General features: G+C 48.8%; 1 protein-coding gene across 6 annotated transcripts in view; it reads left to right on the forward strand.

Moving 5' to 3' along the window:
• The window catches only part of TMEM63B (transmembrane protein 63B), a 49,349-nt gene that overhangs the window by 7,939 nt on the left and 22,880 nt on the right, over positions 1-18,530 (forward strand). The window contains exon 1 of one of the 6 annotated variants that reach the window (XM_038131793.1): positions 2,162-7,652. The exons of 4 other annotated variants lie outside the window; for them this stretch is intronic. The gene's annotated coding sequence lies outside the window, so the exon portion shown is untranslated. Of the gene's footprint in view, positions 1-2,161; positions 7,653-8,369; positions 17,446-18,530 lie in introns of those variants that run through there. One more of the 6 variants, XM_038131792.1, reaches the window with a different exon arrangement.

Consider the following 18,530-nt stretch of genomic DNA (forward strand, 5'->3'; position numbering starts at 1 on the left):
AAGAGAACACAGAAAAGTTACAGTATTAGTCTGAGGTCTGAGGCGATAGATTTGTGGTGAGAAACATAAGGAGATGAATCTGTTTATCTGATCAAGGCAAAGATGAAGGTAAGGCTTGGTTATCCTGCTTAAGCATAACATATTTTATGACTATGTATCATTAGCTTGGTAGAGTAGAAATCCTAGGCTATGAAGAGTGGCAAAAAAAACCTTTGGTGAAATGCGGGCATTGCAGTCACCTTCAGAGCCATGCAGCCAGCTGTCTTCTCCTCTTGTGCATGTGGAGGTCTTTGCCTGTTACTTTTTCAGTGCACCTCTGTTCTCTGGGTTTCTCCTTCTCCTTCCTTGTTGCTCCTTAGTATCTAAGGCCTTTTGTTGAGACTCCTCTACCTTATGAGGAGACAGTCCCGTAAAACAAAGCACTCCTCTGGCCCCAGGCTATGTAGAGTGATGCCCTGACAGACCTACACCCATTCTCTGTGGATGTGCCTTTGGAATTTTTCCCTACCTCTCCTTGTCCCATCCTATTATCTGCCTCTGACTGGTTTATAGCATCCCTTCTTCTGTGGTGCCCAGCTACTTTGCCGAACAGGTACTTGGGAACAGCCAGCGCCTAACAACTCTCCAAACTCAGCACCCTAGCCGGTGAAATTGATTAATGAACCCAAAGATGACCCTTGCCTCTGGTTCCTGGCAGTCTGCAATGCAGTGCTTTGTCACTTTGAGCTACTAGTTTATTTAGGGTCATTATGCCTGTTTTCAGTCCGTCAGGTGTCGTTTCTTCCTTAGTCCAGTGAACAAACCTCAAAAGGGAGACTGGGTGAGATACCGCAGCAGATGGCTCACTAAAATCTTGCTACATCCACAATTTCCCTTTCACCCACTAACACTGTAATGCTGTTAAAAATAAAAATGATCCAGTGAGCCTGACAGGATGCATCCCTTGTAAATCCCTACTGCATAGTGCTCCTGGAATCTCATGCTCTCTATCTTCGTCTTTTATTACTGCCTGGGGTAGGAGGGGAATTTCAAAGCTAGTAGATAGCTCCTGACTATGGTTTCAAGTCAGGGAAGGCAAATGCTTTGATGTACTTTAAGCAAAAAGGGGGGAGAACCCCCAGCACTTCACTTTTTTATTTTGTTTTCTTCAAAGCTTTGTTCCATTTGATGAGAGCGGAGCTCTGGTTTGTAGGGAATGGTCTGGGCCATGTCTCTGAGGTGCATTAGGTGTCTCCTCCAAAACACCGGCAGCTTCTGACCTGCTTGATGTGTAGGACTGCCTGTTTTGATTGCTCTGCCAATACATTATTTTAGCATAAAATGCTCCTGCTTCTAAAGTCTGGTTTTATTCCACCACCTTAAAACACTGAGAAGCGGTTTTGCCAGTATAACTGCATCTCCATCAGCAGACTTATGCCTGTGGAGACATGTTGATTGCTTGGGTCTTTGCCTCTGTGTCTGACACAGCTGTGCTTGCAGATGTCTCTGGGGGCGGCTAGATGGGAAAGATCAAATGGGATCTTTAGATGGAGCTTGCGTATCTGGGGAAGAGAAGAGATGGGGCAATCTAAGTAGAGGAGGTGGGCAGTTTTGTTGAGCCTCTTTTCAGAATACATGGGAATGAGTGGAAGTGTGTGTCTGGTAAATAGAGAACAAAGCAGGCTCCTTCTGTCATTCTTACCATGTTCCATCCAGCTCCTGCTTGGAGCAGGAATTGGATAGAGCAGCATTGGCTGTACCAAAAGGGGGAAATTATGCTTTAAGTTTTAGCTTTTATATTTTTCAGATTCTGTGCTGCTTTAGTGTGTAGTTCTGAGCTTCATACTAAGTGTTGGTAAGCTGTCTTTACAAAGTAGCTAGACAAAACAATTCCTTTTATAGCTTGGGACCAAGGACAACCTGTACAAGTTTCAGGCCCAAGAGCATAAACAATGGTGGACTGAAGAGAGAAGACAAGAAGGATGGGACTTCATAATCTGAAGCTGTAATTGGACAATTAACTCCAATATGCAGATGGACCAAAACTTATAAAAGTGTGCCACCAGTTGTCCATTTTGTGATCATTTTTGGGTTTGTCTTGGGTGTAGCCCTGGCCAGGCTCTTGTGCTGCCCAAGGTGTATCCACTGAGGCCTTTTAATAAATCCCTACTTTATTCTTTAACTCTGTGTAGCCTCTGTTCTAGGTCAGCCTTCTCAAGGCATCAGGACACTGTAGGCAGAGGTGGCTTTGCTATTTGAACGGCAGCACATATATCCTGTCTTGTGTTGTTTGCACTGCATTTCTTGGAGCAAGAAAAGAAAATTTTAAACCCGTTTGGTGAAAGTAGACTCCAGCCCTTCGAAGCAGTGGTACAGGTAGTGCTGCATGTTGTAGCTGAGTAGGTGTGTGGGCTGGAAACTCCCAGCCTAGTCCTGGAAAACTACTGCAGGGTGATGAGCCTGTCTGGCCTGGGGCAAAGATGCCCACCTGCTCTTCCGTCTGTTTCCTTCTCTTCCCTCTGGTTGTCTCCATCCTGTCAGTGATCCTTATCATCCTCTAATTGCCTTGAAGCCCACTCTAGCATATCAGAGCATCCTTTGACTTGCAAGGAACGTTTCTGGTTGCGAAACCTGCCCTTTCTACCAACTCCTCCTTTCTGAGCATGCTCTGGAGACTCAAAGAGCTCTTGGCCAACACCCTCTCCTCCTATCCCAGCGCCAGCACTTTGCTGCCTTGTTATTCCTGCTCTGTCTTCCCATTTAGACAGGTGTACATTTTCATACTCTTTCTGCCTGCAGGAGTCTCGTGGCAGGTGGATTTCAGGATAAGAGGGTTTGAGACTCAAATGTGGCTGGAGAGCAGTGGTTTGGTGTTGGGATTTTTGTTTCTTGGGTTGTTTTGTTGTGTTTTTTATCTGCCTGTACTTCTTAAAGTATGTGTGTTAGAGATGGCAGGACATAGCAGTCCCATTGTTTGGTAAGTGAGTAGGTAGAAGAAGATCCAGGAGGAAGACCTGCTGGTACACATTGCTGCCTGCAGTGCTAGGGGAGGAACCTCCCAACCTTCCCATACTGTGGTACCAAAGCAAATACCAGAGAGAACAGTCAAGATGTGATTTCCACTCTCCTGATCTGGTGACTGTGAATGCCATGTGAAAAGAAAAATGGACAGGCATATGTGCTGTCTCTGTTGACATCCCTCCCCCCCTTTCCCTAACATAAACTTAAACCCTACCTCTCCAGGCAGGAGAGAACTAAAGGAGAAAATGTGGCAGTGAAGACAGGTGGCAGATAGCAGGAGGAGACACTTAATAGCTGCATGAGGTGTAGAATGAAGAGCCCATGGATGGGGAGTGGCAGCTGGGGGCACTGAGCAGAGCAGCCTCACTCCACCCAAAGGTGGATGCTACCTGCAGGAGAGGCTGTGCAGCGGCTGGCATGGGGTCCTGTGACTCAGACTAGACATGGATGAGGAATGTTTTATTCTCTCTTTCTCATTTTTTGTGTTAAACTTGCAGCTTGGTGCCTCTGCATGCTCCCTGGAGGGCAGAGAGCATACCTGGCCCTGGAGAGTCTAAGCACTGACCTTGGATGGAAAATTAAACTAGCAGTGGCAAAACTTCACAAGGTGCACTGCTGCCCACCTGAGCATCTCACTGTCTGCTTGGAGCTGACCAAGGTGGCAGGGGCAGTGTGAAGCTTTTGCTCTTGCAGTTGCTCTGTCAAGCAGCTGGGAAACCACGCAAAAACATCATTGGTTTTAATCCTGTGGCTAATTCCAAGACAGGTGTTACTCATCCAGGAGAGGGGTAAATTCACAAGCCAGAGCAGAAGAGGGGACAGCAGGGCAGTGACAGCTCCCTGCTGCTTTCCTGAACCTTAACAACGGGAGCAGAGGTCCATTGCTGCAAGACATACCCTTCGCTCCTAGTAACTCAACGGGGATTTCAGCTGACTGTAGGTGAGAGTGCAGGCAGCAGCAAGTACTTGTGTGCTGCTAGTATTATCATCTGGAAAGTGGGTTGTCTTTCCAGTGGCTGGAAATGAGCTGTGTTATCTCCCTGGGAGGAGCTGTATGTGTTTCTGACGAACAGAGGCATGGAGCATATCAGCAGCATACCTGTGGTCATGCAGCTGTTCAGGGTGGGATGAGAGCACAGGCAGGTTTTCCTGTGCTGTGGATCCATGCTGCTTCACTGCTGCTCTCCAAAGCAGAGTGCTGGCTCCTCACCCTCTGTCTTGGAGTGGTGGGCATGCCAGAGGCAGGCTGGATGCATGGTTGGTAGCAGCAGAGAGTGAGTCAGTGCTGGGGCGGGTGAATCGGTGCTGGGAGGAGCAGGTGGGCAGGGGTGAGGATGACCGGGAGCTGCTATGTGGATGTGTGGGAAGCTGGCATAGAGTGGGTACAGGGGTGAACCAGGAGGATGAAGGGAGCAAAGGATCATCCTAGGCATGGGCAGAGTTGCTGGTGCCTTCACTTCTGGTGGTGCATGGAGTGCAGAATCCTGCACCCCTGTTGATCCGTGCTGGAGGGCTGTTACACAAGGGTAAGCTGAGTGGATGGCTTCTAGCCAAAACTTGTTACTCAGTTGTCCAGCAGCTCCTGGACCCTGTGTGTGACAATGTCCCGTGCTCCAGCCATGCCTCTGGACTCCAAGCCTTGGCTGAACATGCACTAGGAAGTCAGCTGAGGCTTCCTGGTAAAGCCCCTGACACCAACCCTCCCTTGCCTGTTAGGAAAGGTTAAAAACTCAGAAACTGATCCAGCCTCTTAATGTAAATATGCATTCCAGTCAGCACATTTGGGATTGGTAAGTGCAGTGGCATAGAAGATAAATCTGGGGAAGGGAGCCAGGAGGTCCATTATGAGTTTGGTAGGGTGGAAGAGATGTTGGCTATTTGAGGGCCGGAGAGCAATAACTTTCTCAAAGATGGGAGAGGAAAATGTGAGGTTCCAAAAATTAGCCTGGCATAATGAGATGGCTGGATTCAGCCAGGAGGGAAAAATGGAGAATGTGGTGGTGGCTCTAGAAAGAGTTGGGGTCTGGCACTGATTGTTTTGCCTGGAGGGACTTCAAGAATCTGATCTGCCACCATATGGACATGCAGTTCAATAACATCACATGGAATCTGTTTCCAGCCGTTTAGGATGGGGTGTAGCTTGGCACTGGAGAAAGTCTGCAAAATTCAAGGAGTCCTAGAAGGCACTCATTTCTTGCCTTGGACAGTATTCCAGGTGTGAGATTGTGCCTTGGGGAGTTGGGGTTGTAATTCCTTTCCTTCTCCTACCCTGCTTTGAGAGCCATAGCAAACCTTGTCCTGCTCATCTCTGCCCACAGCTGAAGGCTGGTGTCACTCGTGCCTCAGCAGTCAGATGTCCTTGCAAATCTTCCCAGGGCACTGAGCAAATGGAATAGCGGAGTGACCCTCCAGAGCAGGCTGAGCAAGGGTGAGCAGTGGGGGTTGCTTCCCCACCCACTGGCTGGAGGGGTTGTGGTTCCCCTGGAGATGGGCACCTTAAGAGGTCCTTTCAAAGTGCTGTAGCAACCAGCAGTGCTTTATTGAGCTGCTGCAAGAAGGTCCCAGGAACTGTCAGAAGGTTTTCAGAGCCTTCATTTTAAATTGGTGCTTCAACACCTGCTGGCACTTAGTGCTTCTCAAGCCTGGAGTGGGCTCTAAGGGGTTGCTGGCACGCTCCTTTGCGCTAGATCTGATCTCACACTTTCACAGGAAAGCATTCCCAGAGCTTAGGAGTCTGATGTGAAAGAATAAGTGTGCCCTTAAATCTCCTTGCATTGGTGAGGGAACTGCAGGTGATCAGCTGATTCTGCAGCACCCATCCCTGAGTAACCCTCCCACGATCCCCTCATCTTCCCACGACAGAAGAAAGTTCCCTTGCTCAAGCTTCCTTGACTTATCTCATCTTCCACTTCCAACGGGAGTGTGTTTGGTGTTAGTAAACATCACATTATAAGTAGGCAACTGATGCTATATTGGGAAGAGTTTTTTGTGGTGATCACCGGCTTAGTGGGACCTGGGCCTGGAGCTGGGAGTACAGCTCAGGCATGCAGGGGCATTAGTGACCCCTCATTGAGGGGCAGCTGTGGATGTGGCTGAGGGGATGCTTCCTGAGCTCTAACCTTGTTTACCTGGCCCTGAGATGCTATCCAGAGCCTCCCACCCCTACCAGCCCTGCTTGGCTTCTCGCTACAAGGATGTTGAGCTGCTGGAGCATGTCCAGAGAAGGGTAGTGGATCACAAATCTAATGAAGAGTGGCTGAGGGAGCTGGGGATGTTTAACCTGCAGAAGAGGACGCTAATGGGGAGCACATGTACCTACCTCAAAGGATGTTGTAGATAGATGTGGGACAGTGTCTTCTCCCACCTAACAAGTGGCAGGACTTAGGGACATGCCTTTAAGTTGCACCAGAGGAAGTTTAAGTTAGATTTTTAGGAAGAATTTCTTCACTGAAAGAGTTTTCAGGCATTGGAACAAGATGTCTGGAGATATGGTGGAATCCCCATCCCTGGAAGTATTCAAAATCCATGTGGCTGTGCCACCTGGGTACATGGTTTAATGATGGATGCAGCAGTGCTGGGTTAACAGTTGGACTTGATGATCTTAGAAGTCTTTCCTAACATTAATGATTCTGTGAATCTGTGATGTGTAGATTGATATTAGATAGGTAGGATTGAAAGCAGGTAGGATTCAGGAGGAAGGAGTGAGATGCAAGTGGCTTGTGTTGGGCTAAACTTAGCCCTGAGGGTCTGCAGGTGTTCCATGTAGAGACTAAAGTACTGCTGGCTGGCAGCAGTGAAGTGAAACTGGGAGCTTGGTAGTTGTCAGCTCCCTTCTGTTGAGATGGTCCCTGACTCAGGAGAAGGTGTATAGCCAGCATCTGTGTGACTCTCTTAAGATGAGCAGGTAACTGCCCTGGGATGCTTTGCAGTGCCCACTGGGTTGCCAAATAGAAGCCCCCAAGCAAGGGATCTTTCTTTGAATGCCGAGGAGTCACACATACACATCCCTGTGCCTGTGCCACTTGGAGAGCAAGTGTTGCCCCTAAACCACTGCTGGGGCTGTGGATTTCTGGTGCGCTGCAGTAAACGAGTCACACGCACGTGCCTGGTGTGGGTGCACGAGGTGGAGCCCAGCAGAGATGCTTGTGGCAAAATTGATCACAGAGCTCACAGTGTTGGCTCTGACAGGATGTGTCCCTGCCACCCGGACCTGGCAGTCTGTCCCCAGCAGCCATGGCTGGCGCCACAGCCTCAGTAGAGACCCAGTTTCAGTATGTGGGGACTCTTGAAGACTTTGACTGGGATGCCGGTCAAGTAGCATAAGCAGAGGGCAGGGTGCCAGTTGTGAAATTCCAGCCTCCTCACTTACAGAGCTGTGACAGGATTACTGTGGCAAGTCTTGGGCATAAACAGGTGAGCAGGGCAGCAGCAGTAGCGGGGCTAGCCACCCAGGACAGGAGGCTGGAGGAATTGCTGCTCTCCTGCGCCCTTGTGCTTTCCCGTTTCAGGCCCTGGAGGACTAAGCGTGGCTGTCAGGTTTGCTCTGGGGACAGCTGCACACTGTCCTGGCCTGGGATGTGTTTCCAGCATTAGCAGTATAGGGAGGAGATATGATGTACCCTTCTCAGGAGGCTGTGATTCAAGGAGGAGCTGTAAGTTGGCATGCCTGGATGGTCTTAAGCGGGGAACAGCTGACTTTGCAGCCTTCCCCCGTACTAAATATGAGGGGGACTGGGGGAAAGGAGCTGCAGGCTTCCCTGGGAGCTCTAGGGAGGGCGTGGTGGTGGATAGCAAAGTGCAAACTGAATCTGAGAGCTCTCCAGTTTGGGGGGAGGAGGCTTTGCTTGGTCTGCTGCCCAGGTAAGCAGTGTTGTCTGGCCTTACTCTGCATTGTCCGGGTTGTGTTTTAAGCTGTGTAAACCTAATGCTGCCTAGGGCTTTCCTGGGCTTCCTCCTCAGAGCTGATTGGGGTGTGTTGGAAGAGGCATCCCAGAACAGTCTGATTGGCTTGCAAAATGCAGCAGTGTGGCTATACTTTTACCATTGATAAAAAGGAAAACGTGCTGTGGGAGACTTCTGCCTTATCTGTGATGTGTAGCACATGTCTTTCCATGCCATAATCTAAAAAATAAGTGTTAGGAAGCCTCCATTATGCATTAATGGAGTTTATCTCTGCCGTTCGTGTCTGTAGGTTGCCTGCCCCAGTAAGAGTGCAGGAAATTCTAGATCATACGGCTGCTTGGGATTACTCTGAGGGAGCTTGAGTGCTTCAGTGCAGGAGACCTTTTCAAAATACCCTGTAAGATCAGTGGAGGTAACAAAGGTTGTGTTGTGTGTTTGCATTTGCCAAGAGCTAATTTGCAAGCCAATTGATGCTGATGATCCGCAGCAATTCTGGTAACAAGGTTCGGGTGTTTCCCACTATGTAAAAATAGCACAACTAGGATGTTGTAATGTTTGTTGATATAAATGGGAAAACTGAAGTTCTCCTTGTAGCAATTGACACTTATCAAAATACTGTGTTTATTTATTTTTTTAATTAAAAGATAAAAACAAACCTTACTTTGCCCTCCCTCTATGGACAGTTTGGACACCATGGGAGGCAGCTGTGCCGGAAGGAAATGGGAAGTGAGAGGACAAGCTAGGATGACAGAGTACTGGGGTATATGTATATTTGGCCATAATGTGACTGAAAGAGAACCCTTTGGCCTGTCAGGCTAAGAGCGGAAAGGAGTTGGGTTGCAGAGCAAGGAGGCTGCAGTACCACTCTGACTCTAGCCATCTCTGTGCTTGGGGTGTTTGGGCACAATACATGTAGAAAGATGCTGACCACACAGAGAGACATCAGCTGTGGCAACAGTCACACTGGAAAGGTGTGCTTGGAAGAATGACAGGTGTACAGACTTTAGCTTGAGGGAAGCGGAGGCAGGTAAGAGATGTCTTCTGTCAGCAAGGGATCTACAATCCCCTTGCTGAGAAGGGAGAACAGTATTTTTAAAGAAGCAGTGAGAAGCAGAAGTAGTGAAATTTGGAAGCAGAATCTAGAGAAATTGCATGCTTTTCAAGCCTGCCAAAACCATTTCCCCAGGAAGAGAAGAAAGCTTTCTGGTCTAGGATCATTTATTTAGCTGGTTGCTATGAAGTGTATTGCAGGAACTTATTTGTCATCATTAAAGAAAAATTCTACTTAAACTTCTTGGTCTTTGCTGCCTCTACCCTGAGGCACCCAACTGGGGCTAGGTTGGTAACTGCTGCACATAGCCAGAGTCCAGAGAATGGTCTTGGAAAACATCTGGTGCTTGAAGCAGAGCACAGTACTCAAGTCTGTCCCTTTTTGGGTAAACACTTTAATTCAGCCATGTACTTATGATGACTTCAGTAAAAGTGTTTCAAGATAAGTATGTACTTGGGAGCTTTCCTCATTTCTTTTGCATGAAGATGATTGAAGAAATATCTTAACAAGCATTATCCTGTACAGTTGCCAAAGATTTGCATTAGGAGAAATACTAGGCAGTAATCTCATCTGGGTTATTAATTAGTATAATATCTCAGAATGCCATAGTCTACTAATTGACTAGGGTTTTTATCCTCCTGCTCTTGTGATGTGTTTGGGAAGGCCAAGCAAACTTCATGCCTATAAAGAAAATGCCTCAGCCACTGCTTTGGATGGTTTCTTTTCATGCAATACCGGTGGTCTGTTGTCCCCATTCAGAAATGACGTAGCAACATGTTCACCCCTGTGAACCAGCAAAGAACAGGGGTTTTGTCTCTAGATACCCTGAGTCTTCAGAGTCCACTGGCTCCTTTTCATTTGGGTGACGGCCCCTCCTGCCCCCCTCTGTGATGCTGCACTTCACATCAGTCCAGCCAGGCAGACGCCCTTTGCATAGAAGGTGAAGAGTTGGGAATGTGATTTCTTGGTAGAAGCCCATGGCATGTTTTAGTGCATCCTGGCAGTGTTGTGCTGTGTGCTGGTAACTGTGCCCAGCAGGGGGTTAGGGTTGTACGGGGTGACCATCAGACTTCAAGACTTCACATAAGGATGGAGACACGAAGTCAGAGATAGATGTCACCTCAGGTTTGGGGCGCCTGGACCCACCACACTGTTTTTTTTCGACATTAGAAGTAATTTCTGGAAGCACAGAGATTGAAAGGCTTTAGGAGGGAAAGGTGGTCTCAGGAAATACAGCCAGAATAAGGATTGAGGCGGAAGGGCTTAGCAGCAGATGTGGTGGGATGGGAATAGCACAGCTCTTCTAAACATGTCTCTTTCAGGGCTAGCTGCTACAACTCCCATTAGGCTGTTCACCACTGCTTTTTGCTCTTTTTAGGGTAGTGCCTTCCATGGAAAGCAGCCTCCAGGTGTGCAAGCTGCCTTACAGCAGCTCCAGGCTATGATGCTTAGCTGCTCCTGAGTGTTCTCCAAACCCAAGCCCATGGAATGCACCCATATCTGTTTTCCTTTCAGTGCCACTGCCTGGAGCAGCAGAGCCCAGGAAAGTCTGGCATGCCTGAGGGGGTTGTCAGGTGTCTGGTCTTAGTCCTTCTGTGTAATACTGGTCTATCTGGGCTGAAGGACCGTTCACCTCCAGCAGAGAGGTGAAGGCAGGAATGCCTTAGTCCAGTGTTTGGTGTACTCCACATTGTCTTTGAGGTGATGTCCAAGCCATTTCCCTCATATCAAGTTAGGGTTTTGGTGGTCTTAGTAGATGTGAGCACCCTGGCTTGAGCTGGCGCTGTGGGCAAGAGGAGCTCAGGTTACTAAACTGCAGTCTTTAATGGACTCTCATAGGCTTGATATTTGCTTGTGTGGAGCTGTGCTCCATGGATAAACAGTGACTCAGAGCAGCTTCATCCAGTTAAAGTACTATTTCTTTGTTTGCCCTAACATTGAGATAGAGCCTGGATGACATGAGGCTCACACTGCCGCGTCTTACCAAAAATTCAGTGCCCTCCTCCAAGCCCAAACAGCCGCTTTATCTTGCACGCCTTTATCAGTGGGTCTGGGAGCCAGGCTGCTTACCTTGAAGTACCACTTCAGTGTTCCTTGGTCTCTGCTGGATCTCAGTACGCAGCGCCCAACTGGCGCTTTGTTCCCTGTGTTCCCAAGCCAGGCCCAGCTCCTCTTGCCAAGCCCAGTGGGGTGGAGCAAAACCATTGAAAAGAAGAGCCCGATCAGCATCTCTCAAGTGCTAGTGGCTGGCTGAGGGCCCAGCCTGGTGCATGCCAGTGACTCCTGCCTGCAGACCCCAGCCCCAGCAGTCAAAAGCAGGCAGAGTTGTCCTGAAAACTCAAGAAGAGGTAGATGTTCAACAACCCTCATTTTTCCCAGCAGGTAATGGTTATTGGGCACCTGTCTCCAGATTAGATCTCTTTGGCAGCATCAGAGCAAATATCACATAGAAGAGGAATTGGGACATCTCTGGGTCCTGATGTGCTGAGTGAGGTCCAACAGATCTTTCAGACTATGGAGCAAGGACAGTCTCAATGCTCTGTTTAATGTCCATCTATCTCTGCTGTGACCTTTGTTATTTATTCAGCGCCCAGCAGGAGGTCAAAATTGGTCTCTCTTACTGGAGTTCAATAGCTGCTGGGACAGAGTGCAGAAGGGGAACCATGTGCTGTAGGGCCTCAAAGTTTTTCCAGTAGGCACAGCTGTCCTAGTTTGGACATGTTTGTGGTCAAGATTGCCAAGCTGCACTTGGTTGTACTGGATGCCATGCCAACCCTGTGTGTAGTGCCCTGGTGCCATGGGTTGGGCTGTGCTGCTGTTGCTGGAACCCTGAATCTCTTGAGTTTTCCCCAGTAGATGCAGAAAGTGAATTCCTAGATGGCCTCCTATAACTGTCCTGGCTTGCTGGCCACATCCGGACCTCTTGCTGTGAGAGCCCTTTGCTGATATCTTCTGTTGTTGAGGAATAATTGAAGACTTTCCTCCTTCTGCTGTAGCTGCCAAATCTCTTTACAACTCAGCATGAAGTCATAAAGGGAGCTCAATTTTGCTTGCTGCAGGGCTGTGATTACCTTGACCTTTGGTGTTCGGCTGTGCTGTGGGTCCTTTGTAGGCAAGCACTATCTTAGGAATGCTTCAAGGAAGGTGGGAAAAGGTGAGAACATCCTCAGCCTGCAAATTGTAAACACTTGAAGCTGCAATCTGCTGAAGGACCTTGGAAAGGAATCAGCTTTTATCTGTTACAGGAAGGGTGCCGGTGCCAGAATTTGAAGTAGATGTTCCTGTTTTAGGAGAAGCACTGAGGCTGCTCCTGCTGAAGCTCATGCAGTACCCTGGCAGCCTGTCCCTCAGTGCCCACGAGGGAAGAGGGTTCCTTCTAGGCTTCCTGGTTTGCATTCTGGGTGTCAGCTGCTGGATGAGAGAGCCAGGCTGGTGGGCCCTTCCCTGCTAGTGCCAAGCTTCTTCACCAGTATGGGAAGGAGGGTTTTTCTATGTGCCACTAAGCACCATCTCCAGGGATGCTGCTCTAAGCACATGGGCCCATTTTGCCACTGTTCTTGAGCTGATGCATGGTTTCAATTTTCACATGTCCCTGTGGAGCAATTGCTCAAGAAGGGTGTAGGTAGTTGACGCTGCCTGAATGCCAGGCATCCACCAAAGCCACTCTCTTGCTCCCTTCTACAGCTGGACAGGGGAGAGAGAATGTAATGAACGGTTCCTGAGTTGAGGACTGGGAGAGAGCACTCATCAAATACCATCACAGGCAAAACAGGCTCAAGTTAGAGATATTACTTGATTTTCTTGCCAACAAAATCAGAGCAGGATAATGAGAAGTAAAATAACACCTTAAAAACATGTTCTGCCCAGATCTACCTCCTATCCCAGTAATACAGGGAGATGGGAAATAAGAGTTTAGGGTCAGTTCATCACCTGTTGTTTCTCCTGCTGCTTAGGGAAATGAGTCATTCCCCTGGTCCACTGTGGGATCCCTCCCACAGGAGACAGTCCTCCATGAACTTCTCCAACATGGGTCCATCTCATGAGCAACAGCTCTTTGTGAACTGGTACTCTGTGAGTCCATCCCACAGGCAATAGCACCCCTCAAACTGCTGCAGCATGGGTCACCCTTCCACAGGGTGCAGTCCTTCAAGGACAGGCTGCTCCAGCATGGTTCCTCTCTCCACGTGTCTCTTGCAGGTTCTCAGCCTCCTCTCAGGCATTCACCTGCTCCAGCATGGACCGGAAGGTGATCTCTGCATCCCCATGGTACTCCATGGACTGCTGGGGCACAGTTGCTTCACCATGGTCCTTACCACAGGCTACAGAGGAATCCTAGCCCTGGTACCTGGAGCATCTACCCTCCCTAGTTCTCTGCTGGCCTCAGTGTCTGCATACTTGTTCCTCTCACATGTTCTCACCTCACTCTTCTCTGACTGCAATTACAACTGCACAATAACGTTTTCTTTCTTTCTTTTTACATATGTTATTGCAAAGGAGTTACCTCCATTTCTAATTCATCCAGCCTTGGCCAGCTTTGGAGCTGCCAGGGATTGGCTCTGCTGGAAATGGAGGAAGCTTCTGGCAGCTTCTCACAGAAGCCACTCCTGTAGGAGCCCTTTCCTGCACCCCGCTTCCTATCAAAGCGTGGCCATGCAAACCAAATAGAAGGATGCATGAAGCTTTTCTGAAGTACCATCCAGGAGAGGTAATGCCTCAGTCCTGTGCATGCCTAGTTTGGTGGTGTCAGCTTAGGGCAGGAGGACCAGGCAAGAGGAGCTTACCCGCAAACCTGCTCGCTGCTCAAGCAGCTTTCATGCTACAGAATAAGGGATAGGGATGCTCTCAGGGCTGATGCACTAGGGTGTTCTGCCAGCCTCTGGTGAAGAATCAGCTGTGAAGCCCTGAGAGGTGGCTTGGACTCCTCAGAGAGATGCTCCTTGCCACTATTCGGTGACTTGCATCATCAAGGAGTTTCCTTGGTGGGAAGTGCTGATCATACTTCATAGGCAAGTGGTTGTAATTGCACCCAGTGAAGAGAATTCTTGTGTCTTTGAATACTGTGCTGCAAGGGGGTAAAGACTTCTGTCATGCAGAGGAGAGGAGGAAACAGTCAATGTGACCTTGAGAGACTCGATTGAAACCCAGTTTTATGAGAGGCGCACACATTTTTCGCTCGAGGAAAAGCTGGGTGTAAATGAGAATACTCAGTCTGTGACTGGCAGGAAACAGATACGAGGCCTGAGGAAAGATGAATATGTGGTACTCCCCTCTACACAAGGGGATTAAGATCAGAAGCTTTAGGATGAGGTGAGGTTACTATAAACAAAGGAAAAAGGAATGAGAGCTGCAAGAGTGCAGAGCTCCTGCTAAAAACATGCCCCTGTGCAAAAGGGATAAGATGGTATTTAGTCACTTGAGAAATGAGAGACATGGAAAAATTCAGAGTAAATATGAAATCACCAGGGAGATTGGTTTGTGTTTATGCCAGGCCAGATGTCTTGCACCTGAGCAGCTCTCCTTAACAGTGCTTGAAATCCAAAGTGGTATTTGTGCAGTAAAGATCCTGTGTGAATAGTGACTCTCACTTAAAAAATGAAGTATGGGAGAGCTAGCCTGGGGCAGGCCCAGAGGTTGTAAGGAAAGTGCAGGCCATATGCAAGTAGTATAAATAATGATAATAGTCATGCAGGAGATAATCAAGATGGCAACCCATGAAGAACAGCCATTGTGGCAATGGAATCCATAAACTAGAAGCTGAAAACTACTGGTATTGTGAGGTCATGAAGTCTCCATCCTTGTCTTTGCTAAAAGTCTACTGGGAATTGGTGAAGTTGCTACTGCTGGGATTTTGAGTGATAGGTGAGGAAGCCCTGTTATCTGGGACTTACTCCCAGCTATATGATTTGGTTGCCATATGGCCACTGCTCTGCAGAATGTACCGTGGGCGGTCCAGCTCCTCATTGGTCTTGATGTTCTAATGGTTTATTGGATTACTATCAGTGTATGCCGACAGGAAACAAGGGAAGCCAAACAGTAAGTGGTATTCCTTTATAAAGAACAATCTGGCAGACAAACTTGATATCTTTCTGAGATTTATAACCTAGGAACTTGAAGGGAAAGTGACAAGTAGATATATTTGTAACCTAAGTCTTTGATTTGGTAACTAATGAAACACTCAAAATTTACTGTAAATCAGGGTGACTGTGATTCTGCAGTGCAAACAGAGAGCTGATTGGTGTGGAGAACTGTTTGATAGATTGGGCTTTCTCTTGATGGCAGAGACATCATGGATAGGTTCCTGTGAGGCACCATTGAGGGTGTCCATGTGGCATTGAGACTCCATAGTGTTTGTCAGTAAGCAAACAAGATGGGACTGGGGACCTCTCCTTCATGGTGCAGGAATGCCAGGTACCAGGCCATGTTGTTCCTTGTAGCCAGGTGGAGGCAGTCGAGCTGGCTTGGCAGCAGAACTGCATCACGGTGATGTGTGGGTGTCACTGTTCTGCCAAACCTCTTTGGAGGGGAAGGGGCCATCATCAGGCCTTCCCTGATGGCCAGGCAGGAACAGACACCCCTTGCCCAGGAGCACCAGAGTTCAAAGGGATGGGAAAATTGAGGCAGGAAGACAGCAGTGTGGGACATGCAGCATGAGGGCAAAATGCAGGGCCAGAGAGACCAAATTGCTCTTAGGCTCAGGACAGATTAGCCAGCTCTGATGTGAAGAGTGTGAACCACAGCGTACTGGGTTTCAGGCTGTGGTACAGCCCTTCTTGGCGTGGTACATTATGTTCAGGGCACCATATGACTCGAAAGCACTACCATCAGATTGGAGGGAGTTCCTGTAAAAAAAGAGGCATAAAAAAAGACCTAGCTGTTTGGAGCCCAATCCATATCACTTGGCAAGATCGAGAGTTTCCAGTGGGCGAAGACAGCATGAAGTGTTTTACTGATGTTCAAAGGCAAGGCTTTTGTGATTATGCTGGGTGATTTTGAAAGGGACTGAGTTGTGAAGTGGATATGTTCCTGACCTTTGTGAAACTCAAACCTAGGTTTTACATGGATGCAAATACTCCCCACTGTTATAGTCCACTACCATCCGTGCCAGGCACCGTCCCAGCTCAGGGTTACTTTTGTGGTTTGCAGTGCTTACAGTTATGCTGGAAGCAGGACATGGGGTTCCTGAGCATTGGGATGTACACAGTCAGCAGTGTGCAAGCCACCACAAAATGGTGCTCTGAGCAGCATGGGGTTGGAGCTGGCTGTGACAGTGACAGTACCTGCCGACACCGGGGCTGGGAGCTGATGTGCACTAAAGAAAGGTGTGATGCCCTTTAGTGGTAGATATTTGAGGCCTGGTGCAAAGCCAGTTGGGAGGACTTTGGACCCAGGGCAAAGGTGCACTTAGTTTTTGCTTTGAAGAAGCCAAGCCTGCAAGACTAAAGCTTTGTAGGCCTGGTGTCTAGTTGGCTAGTTCATAGAGGTAAAGTGTGCAGGGAGCTTTGTATTGACTGGAGGAGATGGAAAGGAGACAAAGAGTTGTAGGGTTTTGGCAGGCCCTCCTCCTTTCTGCTGATACAGGACCGATCCCTGCTGTATGCTTGTCAGTGCTTTGCCCGGGCTTGTTGGAAATGCACCAGTAGCACATTTGCTTCTCGATGCTTTTTCCCTTGGCCTGCAGATCACGTTTCTCCTCAATGCACCCAGCACGTCAGCACTTCTCCAGCCTTCAGCTGCCTGAATGCTCTGTGCCAGGTCTGAGACATGGTGCAGGACAGCTATCCCACTGCTGTTTCTGCACCAAGAGTGGTATTTTCCCTGTTTAACTGTTGTAGCCTGGGAAATACTTTGAGCTAACTTGTAAGACCCTTTCTCCTCATCTGTTCTGAGGCTATTCCCTACTTGCGTAACAGAGTCAGACTGTTCTTCCTGTGGTCTGCTTGTGGCTGTAAGCCATTTGCTCAGAGCTCTGCTGGACTTTGCCGTTTAGGTGCAGGTAACCTAGGTGGCTGTTTGAGAGGATGAGAAGGCTCCCTCAGCCTTGGGTGCCAGCTGCTGTATGAGGGTACCCGGGTGCCCAGTGCAGGCAGATCTGTACTGCCCTGTCAGGCAGAGGCTCGGGGTGGCAGGTCCTGCTCTGGGCTCAGGTCCCTGAGGTCACAGTGTGGGTTACCTATGGTACTTGGGAGACCAAGGGGACCCCAGAGGAGCAGGTCTGAAAGGTACAGGCCGTGTCCACAGCACCCTCCATGTCTGAGAACCAAAGCGCACCTCACCTCCCTGAATGCCATTCCCAAGAGATTTAAGAAGGTTTGGGTTTCTTTTTTTTTTAGGTTGGAAATTTGATATTCTAGTCTCAGACCTGCTGGTTTCCGGTTGCCTGTCTCTGCACCTCCAGCCTGCTGTGAGACTGTCACATTTCCATAAACAAATGTGTCTCTACTAGAGCACAATCTCGATGTTCTAATTACAGATGGAGTTATTAACATTTACTGGTGAGAAAACAAATGAACGTAGCTTGTGTGCTTACGTCGTTCTGTCTGTGAGCTCAAGCATCCGCTATATTGATTTATATGTTTCTGCAGGCGTTTCTCAGGTCACCTCCTTGTGTCTGGCTGACATCAGTGGTGTGGCTGGAAGAACACAGACACTTGCCTGTGTCAGTGCATCTGTCTGCCGGTTAGCTGGCTGTCCAGCTCCTGCGTCAATTCTGCCTGAGTCCTAGCACAGTGCTTCCTGTTTCTTCTTTCCCCCTGATGCCAAGGGTTTAGCAGAGGATGTTAATGCTGAGTATGAGGGGCAGAGACTTCAGGGTGAGCTGGTGAGAGAATGAGAAACGCTCTCTTTGGGAAGACCTGCAGTGCTGTTCATGTTGTCTGCCCTGGCCCTACAGTGCTGTAGCAAAGTTCAATGTGGGACAGGCAGCCTCCTCAGCAGACACCTCCCAGTCCCCTGCCTGCAAGTGGGATGACTCCACAAGCATCCCGATGCGCACTTTGCAGCCAGAGTCATAGCTGTAAAGGACCAAGGCACGTAATCTTGGCCTTCCCAGCCTCATTCTGTGTTCTTTCTTCTTTGTCTTTGTAATGGATAGATGAGAGGATAGAGGCTAGCCTGGTTGCTGTTTGGGTCCTCATTTGTGTGCTGACCTGCAGGTCAGGGACAAAGACAAGGAGGAGAAGTCCCACCCTGCCCTGCTGAGGCCACCAAGCTCTCAAGAACAGCCGTTTTCAGGGCTGTGTTTGCACAGAAGCTGGGGCTGCAGCACCAAGTGGGATGTGCTTTAGGGACTTCAGGTAGGAAGCTGTATGCCTCTGCCCCTGACGTGTTGGTAAAAGCAGGGGACACTGTGGACATGCTGGTCTTGCTGGGGGTGTAGGGCCTATGCTGTGGAGCAGGGAACAGGTTTCTCTGTGGATGGGAGAAGCTGCCTCTCTTCCTCCTTCCTACTGTTAGTAGAGAAGGGAATGGAGTCCAGTATTGCTGAATAAGAGTGGAAAATGTCTTTTGGCAAGTCTGTCTTTGCTGCTTTGAGGAAGTCAGCGTTAATTAAGCAGAGTGCAGGAGGGGAAGCCTCTGG

This window comes from Motacilla alba, chromosome 3 (assembly GCF_015832195.1).
Source record: "Motacilla alba alba isolate MOTALB_02 chromosome 3, Motacilla_alba_V1.0_pri, whole genome shotgun sequence".
In the NCBI taxonomy this organism is placed as follows: Eukaryota; Metazoa; Chordata; class Aves; order Passeriformes; family Motacillidae; genus Motacilla; species Motacilla alba.